A 6,238-nucleotide genomic window follows, 5' to 3' on the forward strand; every position below is an offset into this window, starting at 1 on the left:
AATCTTGATTTTAAGTGATTTTTTGCCTCAAGCACTGATATCAGACCTTCCCCATTTCTCTCTCAGAAGGAACCTGAGGTTATTCCATGAGCAAGCTGTTTGTAAACCTTTGTTCTAAGACGAGGCTAAAAATGGAAAGGACAAAAATCTAAGAGCATTAAATGGTCCATCATCTTGTCCAAATACGTTTTGAAAAATTCCATACTTTGCCCAAGGAGTTGAAAATCCCATCAAATTTCAAAGAGGGTTTTTGCACCTTCTATTATCTGACACCCTTCACCATGAACAAAATTCTTCAAAAAATGCTTCAGAAAATTCTTCCTCAGGGCTATCTCTGAATTGCACTGTGACACTAACAGACAATATTTTTTGTTTGTGTGTTCTGTTTTGCTCGGATTGCAAGGAGAGTGTCATTCCTGTTTTATTTTTTCTTTGTCTCTGCCCATCTCATGGTTCCATCAATGAGCCTAAGAGTCACTGGCCCCTTCTCCGATCATCTGCTGTGATGCTGGCCATCCCTCATGCTGGGCTTCTAAGGGCATTTGATTTGAGGGGAAGAGAAGAAATATCTAATATTTATTAGGCATCTATTGTGTGTGTCAGACACTCTGCTAAATACTTTCGTACATGATCTCATTTAAGACTTACTACTTCTGAGATGGTGTTGTCATCCCCGTCTGAAAATGGGGAAAGAGGCTGGGAAGGGTTAAGTACCGTGTCCAAGACCCTATTAGATTTGAACACACGTCAGTATGTCTCTATGGCCCCTGGCTGACCCCTGGCTGCCTTCCAGCGGCTTAGTCTTTAGACCCCTGCTCCTCTCTGGAGCACAGAGATCGTTTACCCTCAGTTACCTGCTTATCAGCAAGTGCTGAGGAATTCTGCATGGGCACCAGAGTAACAATCCTATACACAACTCCACCTCATTTCCCTTCCTGTCAGACTTATCACCTGTCCTCCTCATCCCTCAGACTCTTTGACTCAAGGCCCCACCATTTTGTCTCTAGGTCTCTAACTTTGTCCCTCACCTGCCTTATACCCAAAGAGTCTTAAAATAATGAAACCCTGCTCTACTTCTGAGATCATTTCTGATGCTTTCCCCCTCTCAACACAAATGCTCTTTACCCTCAGAGCAGACTTCAAACGTTTGAACCCTCCCAACTCTTTCCTGCTTCCAGCCAACCTCCCAATTTCCAGGTGATTTAAAACTTCCACTCAGGCTCTATAGTCAATAGCCATCCTCCTTTGGACTCTACAACCACCTCTCTGTCCCTTTCCAGCCACATTCACTAACCCCTTAAACACCAGCCTCATGACACCCAGAATCTACTTTCGTTGTCCCTGCAGAGAGATGCTAGGGCATTGCAGAGAACCAGGCTGTCCTTAAGCATCTCAGGCTTGTTCTCTTCCTAGAAGCCTGGCCTGCATTTGCCCATTGAATCTATGTGTCTCCTAACACACTTTCCACCTCTGATTCCTAAAATCCTCCTTTCTGCTCCCTCAGCATCTCACCCTTGCTCATTTTTTCCTGCCAGTTTCTAATAAATTGTTCAGAATCACACAAAGATGTTTTTAAGTATGTAGCAAAACCACACATGTAAGTATACGACCTAACAAAGCTGCTTGCCTATGTTTCATTGTCCATTTATACATACTTAGGGGTTTTTTTATTTTAAAAAATAAAGGGTACATCCTTTACATTTGTGTTTTTGCTTTTTACATTGCCAAGATTCCATGGGAAATTAAAATAATATAAAATTGGAAAAATAAACTGATTGAAAAGAACAAAGTAAAACATATACACAAAAATGGAAGTGATTTAAAACCAAAAAATAATTATAAAAATGATTTTTAAGGTCACTGTTTTTATTTTATTCTATTGCCTCTTTTTTTTAAAATCATTTTGTTGTTTTTGGGTTTTTTTCAACATGGTAAGTGGCATTTCTAGCAAGTTCCCAGGTGATGCTGATGCTATGGTCCCAGGTCCCATCACCTGGGAACTTGCTAGAAATGCAAATTTTCAGGGGCATCTGTGTGGCTCAGTTGGGTAAGCATCTGCCTTTAGCTCAGGTCATGAACCCGGGATCCTGGTATGGAGCCCCGAGTCAGGCTCCCTGCTCGGTGGGCAGTCTGCTTCTCCCTCTCCCTCTCCCTCTGTGATCTCTTTCGCTCTTGCTCTCTCTCAAAGAAATAAATGAATTCTTTTTAAAAAATGAAATGCAAATGTTCAGGCCCCACCCCAAACGTACTGAATCAGAAATTCTAGGTGTGGGGCCCAACAATCTGTGTTCTAACAAGCCCTCCACATGATCATGATGTATATGAGAGTTTGAATCACTGCCTTGAGCTTACCAAGAAGTAGAGCTGCAGGGCTATGGGGTATATAAATCTTCTGCTTTACTAGATACACCAGTTGGCTTCAAAAGGATTTGTACCAGTTTACATTCTCAACAACAATGTATGAGAACTCCTACTGTTCTAGATCTTCCCCCACACTTGGATTTCATCAGAATTTTTTGTTTCAGCTAATCCAGTGGTTATAAAATGGCATCTCGTTGTGCTTTGTACAATTATGAATAGAATTGCCATCAGCATTTATCGACAGGTCTGTGTGTCAACATGTTTTATTTCTCTAGAGTTAAAACCTCGGAGTGGAATTACCAGGTAGGTTTAAGCTTATAATAAGCTGCCAAACCTTTCTACAGAGAAATAGAATATCTGACCAGGCACATGATTGCTCAGGATAAACACATTTCTCAGACTTCTTGCACCGAGGCATGGGCTTGGCCCATGTAAGTGGATGTAAGTCAATGGATGTAAGTCAAAGTGTCATCTGGTTACTATCTCCTACGTGTCACTCTCTCCTTCCAGATGGCATTTGACAGTGGCCTTCTAGAGACAACATTATTATTGTCTGGCCCCAGAAAGTGGCTCTATGGGTGGAAATTTCAAGTTGGAGAGGAATCAAGAGTAGTATCATGATAGGTGATATTTTAGGATGGCTTATACATACTGCTGGTCTTGGAATAGAACTGATGTGTATGTAACCCACATGCTAGCTGGGACCTCTTTTACTTAGGATCTAGAAGAGATTGTTTCAAACTCGATAATCCACAAAGAGAAAAATCCGAAGACTTCCTCCAGATACCTGCAAATTCTGCCAATTTTTACACTAGATCTAGCTTTGGGGTCTCACATCTGTTTGTTTAGCTCTGCTAACGGACTGTCTTGCTGTACTTCCGGTGTCATCCCTATTTCCGGTGTTTTCCTTACTTTCCACCCTAAAATGACATACAGGACTTTCCCAGGTTCTAGAAACCTATCTTAAGCAATAGCTGGTGTCTTTGCCCCTTGTTTATTCCTCTCTCCACCTTCCATCTGGAACATGGATGCTACCTTAGACTATGAAGATAAGGGTACCTCCTAGGGATTGGAGAAAAGTAAGTTGGAAGGAATAAGGGTCTCAGAGAGTTTTGGTTTTCTTTGTTTGTCTTTTTGGTTTTTGGGGGGTTTTTTTTGGTTTTTGTTGTTGTTGTTTTGTTTTGTTTTTTGAGATGAGATACGCTCTTAGCCCTGGGTTGCTCGTATCTAAACTTTGCATAAAAGAGAAATAAATTCCTTGTTAAAACCACTGTTATTTTGAGTTTTTTCATTACCCAAAGCTGAACTATATCCCACCTAAGACATATAAGATGCAAGAAACATAGTCCATCTGCAGCATAGGTTAAAAAAAAGTCAAGTGTATTAAAGGTAGTGACTCAGTATGAATCATTCATGTTTTGAGACTATCAAGTAAGCCAAAGATATCTTAGGTCACAATTATTTGTTTATTTATTAATTCCTTGATTCATTCAGCTTTGAACTAGGTCCTCTGTTTCTAGTACTTCATAACCTTGTAGACGTAATGCTGCCTGCCCCCTCATAGTCTTCATTCTTTTTTCTTACGGTTTTTCTCTCATCACCTTCTAATTTTACTTTTGCCACTGACCACCTTATTCAGCATTTTCCAATTCCTATTCCTGAAAGAGAAAATCTAATAAGTTTAGCTCAACTTTTCTTTCTAGGCCAACTGTAAGTCCCTGAACAGTCTGTGGATTGGGTGCCCTTGAGACTTCTCTGGTCCAATCAGCTATGGTTGAAGAAGAACATGCATTGACCCTTCAGAAAATATTATGACTTGGGGCGCCTGGGTGCTCAGTCTGTTAAGCATCCGACTCTTGGTTTCAGCTCAGGTCCTGATCTCAGGTCGTGGGATAGAACCCCGAGACGGGCTCCTCATTCAGTAGGGAGTCTGCTGGAGATTCTCTCTCTCCCTCTCCCTCTGCCCCCCCCCACCTGCATTCTCATTCACTCTCTCTCTAAAATAAATAAATAAATCTTATTAAAAAAAAAGAAAATACTGTGACTTGAATAGTCTCATTCTGAAGGGGCTGTAAATATAGTGGCACTGTGACCATCATGTCTAGTACAGTAGGAAGCTTGCTTTGGCTAATGGGGCCAATTATGGAGACGGCTTTGGTAGAACCAGTCCTTCTTGATCTCCTTAGTGCCTAGCACAATGTCTGGTTCCCTGAAACCCTTAGAAAATGCTTCTTTAGTGGATTCAAGATAGATACACTTTGATGGGGGTGAGAGATGGAAAACATATCAAATTCCCAAATTCCTTATGTCATTTCAAAGTTGGTATCTAGAGCTAAAGGTCTAGTTTCATAGTTTTCTGAACTTCAATGTTAAAAAAAAAAAAAAAGACAGAGAAAATCAACACAATCCCAGGGAAGGTTTGTTTTTTCCTTTCCTTTAGAAAGCAGCTGTCAGTTTAACTTATCCCAAAATACTGTCAGTGATGAGCATGACTGAAAATGCATTTTATCTGTAATTAGAGAGATTACATTAAACACTATTATTTGCAGATACACATTGAATTAACCCTAATCGAGGCTAGCAAATAGTAGAGCCTGCCTATTTTTTGCCCCAAAATTTTTAGAAAATTGTGACAGTTGACACACGAGGGACAATGCTGACTAGATTTCTTTCCATCAAATACCAGACAGTAATTGTAATTGCCTTTAAAAATGTTTTAAGCAGTTTTGTTAGTAAATCAGAAGTTGCCACAAATCATGCTAAATAGTTTCTAAACATGGGGGTTGTTGACTGTGCATTCCAATATGAGTTTAATGAATTGATTTTCTAAGGAATTTAACTTTGCATCTGTTTTCAGGTGTAATTAATTCACTCTGATTAATGTGATTAGCATGGATATCAGTGGATTACACATTATGCCCTTTATTTATTCACTTATTTTTAATCTGCCATACTGTCCATTGGGAAATTGTATAAGTGTTTTTGGGGGAAACATCTTGCTGGTGACTCTGATCACATTGGATTACGGCAAAGTGGAATCCTGGTAGGAATTTACTAATTATTCACGGGCTGTGCAGCAATGTACTTTTATTTGAGGGACCTATTAAAGTTTACACAGCCCTTGCTTTTAAAGAGCTTGTAATTCAGAGGGGGAGATGAGACAAATGGTCCAAAGCAAGTCACTCACAAGAAAGAATGTCTGTCCTCAGATTCTTCTTTGAGCACCTCTCCCCTACTCTCCTTAAATAATGCTATCCCTTAGAATGGCCCCCCTCTTCTCTAATGCCTCCCACTATCTTGAGCAGTCCTATTCATACCTCAACTACCTTGATGTATGAATACCCCCAAATCTATATGTCTACCTCCCAAATCTATATGTCTAACTCAGTCCTTCCCCATGAGCTCCAGACCTAGAGGCTCCAGATGCCTCCAGATATCTTCACTTGGACATCCCATAGGTATTTCAAATTTAACGAACCCAAATTCATGATTTCCAACCAAACTTGCCACTCCTGTCTTCCCAGTCTCTATAAATGGCTCCTCCCTCCATGCAATCATCCAAGCTAAACTATTATTATAAGTCTCAGAACAGGAAGGGATTCATTTATTCTCTGAGGTTCTCAAAATTTAATGTTCATCTTCAGCGTTCATTGAAATCATCTGGAAAGCTTATTCAAACACAGTTTCCTGAGACTTGTGCCCAGAAATTCTGATTCAGCAGTGTGGAGTGGAGATCTGTGAGTTTGCATTTCTAACAAGCTCATGGGTGACACCCATGCTGTTGGTCTAGGGACCACATTTTGAGAACAATTGCCCTAGAGAATGAAAAGAATGCAGGCACATTTCCATGACCCACCAAATCACTACTATATGAGGA

This window comes from Leptonychotes weddellii, chromosome 14 (genome assembly GCF_054177405.1).
Source record: "Leptonychotes weddellii isolate Sample4059 chromosome 14, ASM5417740v2, whole genome shotgun sequence".
NCBI lineage: Eukaryota > Metazoa > Chordata > Mammalia > Carnivora > Phocidae > Leptonychotes > Leptonychotes weddellii.